This window comes from Apium graveolens, chromosome 7 (genome assembly GCF_009905375.1).
Source record: "Apium graveolens cultivar Ventura chromosome 7, ASM990537v1, whole genome shotgun sequence".
NCBI classification, from domain to species: domain Eukaryota; kingdom Viridiplantae; phylum Streptophyta; class Magnoliopsida; order Apiales; family Apiaceae; genus Apium; species Apium graveolens.
This window is the reverse complement of record NC_133653.1, coordinates 109265871-109273936: the sequence shown is the minus strand read 5'-3', so window position 1 is coordinate 109273936 and position 8066 is coordinate 109265871. Positions and strand designations below refer to the sequence as shown.

The following is an 8066-nucleotide window of genomic DNA, read 5'->3' as shown; positions in this document are numbered from 1 at the left end:
AGTTTATATTATTTAATGAATATTTTTGAATATTCATTTGAGGATCTATGACTCCGATTATTTGCTGAGATTTGTTCTTTATTTTATTAAAGAATAAGGTGTAAATAATCAAACTTATTTTCGATTATTCAAATAAAGATAGTACTTTCGTATAAGTATATCTTTGGTTAATTGCTATCCATTTCAAGTATAAGTTTTAATACTTCTACTTCGATTATTTTTATAAGGATTATCTTTATGAGAATATTATTTAAATAATAATATTCCGGCATTTTCTAAATATACTGGGGACTGATTTACTTCATTAAATCAGCTTTACTCCAAACACTCTTTAAAGTGTTTTCGAGTCTTCAAAATGATTTTTAAAAGTTAGAGCGGATCCCAAAACTCATTTTTTATATTTAAGATCTTCCTTTTTAAGGGGATTTAAATACTCGCTCAAAACCTGAGGGATCCGGCTCTGTGGTGTATTTTATATTCGCAACACGGTTGCAGTTTTGGTAAATGAATTGATTACTTACCCAACGTTCGGGAAGTAAGTCCATCTATTGAGTCGGCATAAGCAACATGGGCTCAGTGGGCGTCCATGATAGTGTAAGTGGCTCAGTGGGAGTCCATTAAATGTATAAGTGGCTGAGTGGCAGTCCAGCATAAGGTCCTATTACGACCAGGGTGATGACCAGTGGGGAATTCGTCCATCTACTAGTAGAAAAGGTTACTTATGGGTATCTTTGCCTGATCAGCAAGATATCTGGTTTATGCCAAAATTCTTTTCCTTTCCAAACTTATTGGATATTGCAATTCTGTTCATACTTTACATGACAGAGGTTTTCAGGAAATGTATAAAGGAAGATGTATATGTGGATATATATATATATATCAGAACTTAATGAAGTATGTCATAACTTCATTTCCTTTAATAATATTTCAAAGATTTAATCTATTCAAATCTTGTCTTGTAGTCTCATCTATGTGATGAACTGTTTAAAGCTCATTATACTTTGAACAATGGTAGTTCAAGTAGCTTTATAAATGATATAAGTGTAGTGAAGTATTTGGTAACTTCATCTTTTAAACTTATATCTAATTAATAATTGTCTTATGAATGACAAAGATTTTCAGAAAAACGTTGAGACAAGGTTAGATATATGAGATCACCTTGCAACGATATTTTTTATACAGTTATACACTGGGACTTTGTGTATATTATGCATGGAAGAGGACTTCCAATATTTTGAAAAGTATATATGTATATATACTGAATATTTTGCGACTTCATCGCATTAAGATATCAAACTTGGTTCATTTCTTTTGACCAAGACTTTCATGAGTATTATGAGTAGGCTCATATATTGTTAATCATTATACATATTATTTTGGTGGGCTTGCTGCTCACCCTTGCTTTCTTCTTTCATCACACAACATCAGATAGATAAGATGAACAGGACCAAGCTCCCAATTCGCAAGCGGATAGGAAACATTCCGCAGCTTTCTGGAAGCGTTGAGGCCGCTGTAGCTGAGGTAGAAATTACCAATAGGCTAAGTTTTCAACTAATAATGTACCAGACTTATGTATATTATGAATTGTAATAATGGCAAAGAAATGTAAATTATCCAGAAAACCTTTTAAGGTGTATTGACATATAATTGTGGAATAAAACGACTTGTGATTATTTTTGGATATTCATCTCTGAGACTATAACTTGTGGTGTGTGCGTTTATTGTGGGGTCACAAGTACAGAGTAGTTGATTGTGTATTAAGATTGGGTGTTATTAAGGGAAATGGAACTCGTGACAACCCGGATCCCCGACCCCGGATTTGGGGGTGTTACACCCTGGCCCCAATGTATCCCATATCTGATCGTTTTATCCAGTTTTCAAAACACTTGCACATATCTCATTTCAAAACCATTCATTTTAACAGTACACATAGAAATTCCAATTCACAAATCATTTACATTTGAGATAGGTACCCTTCTAAGTTACTTTTCCCTAAAACAGGTTTAAAATAGTGATTTATAACTACAGGGAATACGTAACTTAAAATGTTTTTGTTCCTTTACGAGAATAAAACAACAGTTTATTCATACGTACTGAACCATAAAAGAATGGTTAGGGTACTTGCCTTGCAGAGCTTTACAACTATTACTGATCGATTTTGAGCTGACTCGGACGCTCAGGCTTTATCGTCTAACCACTAGATCACCTTGGATTCGACTTCCACACTCAAGTTCTTCGATGGGAACCCTACTAAGCTCGTCGACTGTTGATAAGTGGCATTTTATACCACTTAGAACGTCTTATAATGGCTTAAATTGATGTCTTGAAATCAAGTATTTTGTGTATTTGATGCGTTTTTCTAGTGTTTGTGCATTTCAGGGTATTACTTGCATTTGTGGAGAGGTTTCATCAAGAATAAGCCTTGGCATGTGTTTGGCATTGCAAGTGGGAAGATAGGAGCAGAATACAGTAAAGAACGGGAGTAAAAATAGAGCATTTTCCAGAAGGGGTCTAAGCGCCCGCTCAGCTCTGCTGAGCGACCGCTCAGGAAGCTGAGCGCCCGCTCAGGAATGCTGAGCGGCCGCTCAGGGTTGGAAATTTAAAATAATTATTTTAGACTCCTGATTCTATTAAGCTTCCAACTTTTGAGATAGCTAGGTTTTGTGGGACTCCTATATAAGTAGTTTTCAGAGACGTTTCACATAGTGTTGAATCGTAGTATTAATCGAGGAGTGAGGAGATAAGGAAGAAGATCGTTTTAGCACATCGCAACGAAGAGGAAGCATGTTTTCTTGTGATTCTTTATTTCGTTGTAACGTTGGATGCTAGTTTTCTTTACTTTGAACCTATTTACTCTTGTGACGTACTCTGGTTAATATAAGTAGTTTTAGTTATTATTCTCGTATGTTATTATCATGTTTTCGTATGAAGCCATGGTGACGATGAGTTCAATCATGAGCTAATCGTAATCATGGGGTCGTAACGGATTTACTATGGAATTCTTTAGTTAGTTGTTTAATACCTTAGTTTATGATGATTGTATGATATCTAGTATTGGTTGTGCTTATTCGTCTTATGTGCGTCGCGAACATATAAGATAGGGTGTTAATCTCTTGTGAAGCGATGATGGATCTTGAGGTTTAGAACTTGCCATGCTAGCATAGGTTCGTGTATATGTATGTATGATTAGTGGGTAACTCTAACCGTTTTACTTGCCCTGTGTAATCATAAGGAATAACTTGTGCTTAAATCGTTATGTTGCCAAATTCTGTAAACATATAGGGTCTCAACATAATTGATGCCTATTCAACTTCTATCTTAATTGTGGATGTTTGGTAGAATGGTATTAGTACAATGAAAGTTGGCTTTTATCAGCTTCGTGTTGTTCGATTAATATCATCACTGTTGCATGCTAAAGGTAATAACGATAACTTTTGAAGGAAGTAGTAATGAAGTTGTGATCTCATGAGTGTTTTAATATTGTTAATTCAAGTGTCAATTAAGTGTTTAATTCTCGTAGTTAATTGTAGTTAATAATTAGTTGATCAAATCTAAGTGTTATTGTCTTGACATTGAGAAGTAATTATACATTGGTGAGTGAGTGTTAATTGAACATAATTAGTCTGAGTCTCTGTGGGAACGGACTAGAAAGTATTCTATATTACTTGCGAACGCGTATACTTGCGTGTATTATTAGCGCGTGTTTTCGCCCTAACAAGTTTTTGGCGCCGCTGTCGGGGACTCAGCGTATTTGTTTAGTTTATGTACTTACCATCAGTGGTCATTAGGACTCATTGATTATGACTTGTTACTTATTGTTTCCGGTTGTGTTTCAGGTACTTAAGCGAGCGTTTATGTAAACACGTTCTCGCACTCGCAAGAGGACTTTAGATACGGCTGAGGAGACAGACGAAGTTCTTGGTATTCCGGAGAAGATTAATTTTGAAGATTCAGATACAGAAAGTGAGCAGAAAGAACCAGTAATTATGGGTGATCGTCTGGTTCCGACAAATCCAGCTCTTATGGACTTTTCTCGGCCTAAAATTGATGACATTCATTCAAGCATCATGCATCCGGCTATTGAGGCCAATAACATTGAAATCAAGCCGGGCACCATTCAGATGGTGCAGAATTCCGTTTCTTTCGGAGGTGCTGCAACTGAAGACCCCAACATGCACATTAGGAATTTTGTTGAGATCTGTAGTACTTTCAAATATAATAGTGTGACTGATGACGCTATCAAGCTGAGGCTTTTCCCATTCTCACTGAGGGATAAAGCTAAGGATTGGTTACATTTTGAACCAGCTGGGTCCATCACTACTTGGCAAGATCTTGCGCAAAAGTTTCTGGTGAAGTTCTATCCAATGGCGAAGACTGCGACTATGAGGAGTGCTCTTACTCAGTTTACGCAGCAACCTACAGAATCCATGTGCGAAGCTTGGGAGCGCTACAAGAAGATGTTGAGAAAGTTTCCACATCATGGTATGCCTGATTGGATGGTGATCACTGGTTTTTATAATGGTTTGGGGGCCCAATCTCGGCCCATGCTCGATGCAGCAGCTGGAGGCGCCTTGTGGGCTAAAAGCTATACTGAGCCTTTAATCTTATTGAGACTATGGCTGCAAATGAGCATCAAAACCCAACTCAAAGGATGATGCCTGGGAAGGTAGCAGGTATTCTGGAAGTTGATGCAGCTATAGCTATTGCAGCGTAGCTCCAAGCGCTGTCTATGAAGGTCGATTCTTTAGCCACCTATGGAGTCAATCAGATAGCTATGGTTTGTGAGCTTTGTGTAGGTTCTCATGCTACGGATCAGTGTTCTCTCTTTAATGAATCTGTGCAGTATGTGAACAATTATCAGCGACCGCAGCAGCCTGTGCCAGCTACTTATCATCCTAACAACAGAAATCATCCAAATTTCAGCTGGAGTAATAATTAGAATGCTATTCAGCTACCATATCAGCAAGGCGTAAGTAAACAGTTTAATCCACCTGGATTCCAACAACCACATGATTATGCTCAAAGGAAATCATATCCTCAACAAGGAGGTGCAACTCCACCTTCTAGTGCTGATTTCGAGGAACTCAAGCTGTTGTGCAAAAATCAGGCTGTTTCTATCAAGACCTTAGAAAATCAAATCGGTCAAATAGCCAATGTAGTGCTCAATCGTCAACCTGGAACACTTCCCAGTGATACTGAAGTGCTAGGCAGGAAGGAAGCTAAAGAGCAAGTCAAGGCTATTACCTTAAGGTCTGGAAAAGTTGCTGATGCTGAAAAAACAAAAGACGGAGAAGCTGAAGTTGATGAAGAAGCTAAGCAAAGGGAGAAAGCGGCGGAACCAAGGAAGACTACTGTTGAACACACTCTGCTTGAGGGTAATACAGGGGAGAAATAGCTCTATCCTCCACCACCTTTCCCTAAGAGATTGCAATAACAAAAGCTGGATAAGCAGTTCGGTAAGTTTCTGGAGGTGTTCAAGAAACTTCACATCAATATACCTTTCGCTGAGGCTCTGGAGCAAATGCCTAGTTATGCGAAATTTATGAAGAGTATTCCTTCAAGGAAGGTGAAACTGGATGACTTTGAGACCGTTGTTCTAACGGAAAAGTGTAGTGTTGTGCTGCAACAAAAATTACCTCCAAAGCTTAAAGATCCAGGTAGCTTCACCATTCCTTGCACCATCGGCAAGTTGTCTTTTGACAAGTGCCTGTGTGATTTGGGAGCAAGCATCAATCTGATGCCGTTGTCTATCTTCAAAAAGTTGAATTTTCCTGATCCAAAGCCCACCTACATGTCTCTATAATTGGCTGATCGTTCTATTACATACCCACGAGGCATAGTGGAGGATGTGCTAGTAAAGGTGGATAAGCTCTTCTTTCCTGCAGAATTTATTATTCTGGATTTCGAGGAAGATAAGAAGATTCCCATAATCTTGGGGAGACCTTTCTTGGCTACAGGTCGTACCTTGATAGATGTGCAGAAAGGAGAACTTACTATGAGAGTGCAGGATCAGGATGTGACATTCAATGTATTCAAAGTGATGAAATTCCCTACAGAAGACGAGGAGTGCTTAAAGGTGGATTTGATTGATTCTGCGGTTACTTCAGAACTTGATCATATGCTAATGTCTAATGCATTAGAGAAAGCCTTAGCGGGGGACTTTGACAGTGATGATGAGGATGGCAATGAGCAACTACAATGTTTAAATGCTTCTCCTTGGAGGAAAAAGCTAGACATGCCATTTGAATCTCTTGGTACTTCTGACCTCAAAAATGCTGAAGGAAAGCTCAAACCATCAATTGAGGAAGCACCTACCTTGGAGCTTAAACCATTGCTTGAACACTTGAGGTATGCTTTTTTAGGTGATGCATCTACTTTACCTTTTATTATTGCATCTGACCTTTCAGGTAGTGAGGAGGACAAACTCTTGAGGATCTTGAGAGAATTCAAATCGGCTATCAGATGGACTATAGTAGACATCAAGGGGATCAGCTCTTCGTACTGCATTCATAAAATTTTGCTAGAGGAGGCTAGCAAGCCAACTATTGAGCAACAACACAGACTTAATCCTATCATGAAAGAAGTGGCGAAGAAAGAAATTCTGAATTGGCTGGATGCAGGAATCATTTATCCTATTTCTGATAGTTCTTGGGTGAGCCCGTGCAATGTGTACCTAAGAAAGAAGGTATTACTGTGGTAGCAAATGAGAAGAATGAGCTCATCCCCACTCGAACAGTCACAGGATGGAGGGTATGCATGGACTACAGAAAGTTGAACAAGGTCACAAGGAAAGATCACTTCCCTCTTCCATTTATCGATCAGATGCTTGACAGGTTGGCCGGTCATGAATATTATTGTCTTCAGGATGGCTATTCGGGGTATAATCAGATATGTATTGCACCAGAGGATCAAGAAAAGACTACCTTCACTTGTCCATTTTGCACGTTTGCTTTTCACAGAGTTTCGTTTGGCTTATGTGGCACACCAGCCACTTTTCAGAGATGTATGATGGCTATATTCTCTGATATGATTGGAAATAATGTCGAGGTGTTCATGGACGACTTCTCCGTCTTTGGACATTCGTATGATGAATGTTTGAATAATCTTCGTGCGGTGCTCAAAAGGTGTGTGGAAACTAATTTGGTGCTCAATTGAGAAAAATGTCACTTTATGGTGTGCGAAGGCATTATTCTTGGGAATAAGGTCTCTAGCAAGGGTCTTGAGGTGGACAAAGCCAAGGTGGGAGTTATTAAAAATCTTCCACCACCTATTTCTGTGAAAGGAATCCGTAGTTTTCTTGGTCATGCGGGTTTTTATCGACATTTTATCAAGGACTTTTCGAAGATATCTAAGTCGTTGTGCAACTTGCTTGAGAAGGATGTGCCTTTCAAATTTGATGATGAATGCTTGACGGCATTCGAGACTCTCAAGAAGAGTTTGATAACTGCACCAGTTATTACAACAACTGATTGGACAGAGCCTTTTGAGATGATGTGTGATGCGAGTGACTATGCGGTGGGCGCAGTTCTTGGGCAGCGCAAGAATAATCTCTTTCATGTGGTCTACTATGCTAGTAAGACTTTAAATGGAGCTCAAATGAACTACACCACTACTGAGAAGGAGCTCTTGGCTATAGTCTTTGGTTTCGAAAAATTTCGATCTTATTTGCTTGGGACAAAGGTGACAGTGTTCACCGATCATGCGGTCATTCGCTATTTGGATTCCAAGAAGGATTCGAAGCCTAGACTCATTCGTTGGGTTCTCTTGTTACAAGAATTTGATTTAGAGATCAAGGATCGAAAAGGTACTGAGAATCAAGTAGCTGACTATCTCTCTAGATTGGAGAATCCCGAGTCTACTTTACATGATAAGACATTGATCAACGAATCTTTTCAGGATGAGCAGTTGTTCGCAGTTCAGGAGGAAGAGCCATGGTTCGCAGATATTATGAACTATCTTGTCATCAATATAATGCCTCCTAATATGAATACAACTGAAAAGAAGAAATTTCTGCATGAGGTGAAGTGGTATATATGGGATGAACCGTATTTGTTTAGACAGGGAGC

General features: G+C 38.8%; 1 non-coding gene across 1 annotated transcript; it reads right to left on the bottom strand.

The window, feature by feature from the left end:
* Positions 1 to 4379: 4379 nt before the first annotated feature.
* On the bottom strand, positions 4380 to 4486 carry LOC141675950 (small nucleolar RNA R71). The gene has a single exon (XR_012556572.1). It is a non-coding gene; the product is annotated as a small nucleolar RNA R71 (small nucleolar RNA).
* Positions 4487 to 8066: the final 3580 nt, after the last annotated feature.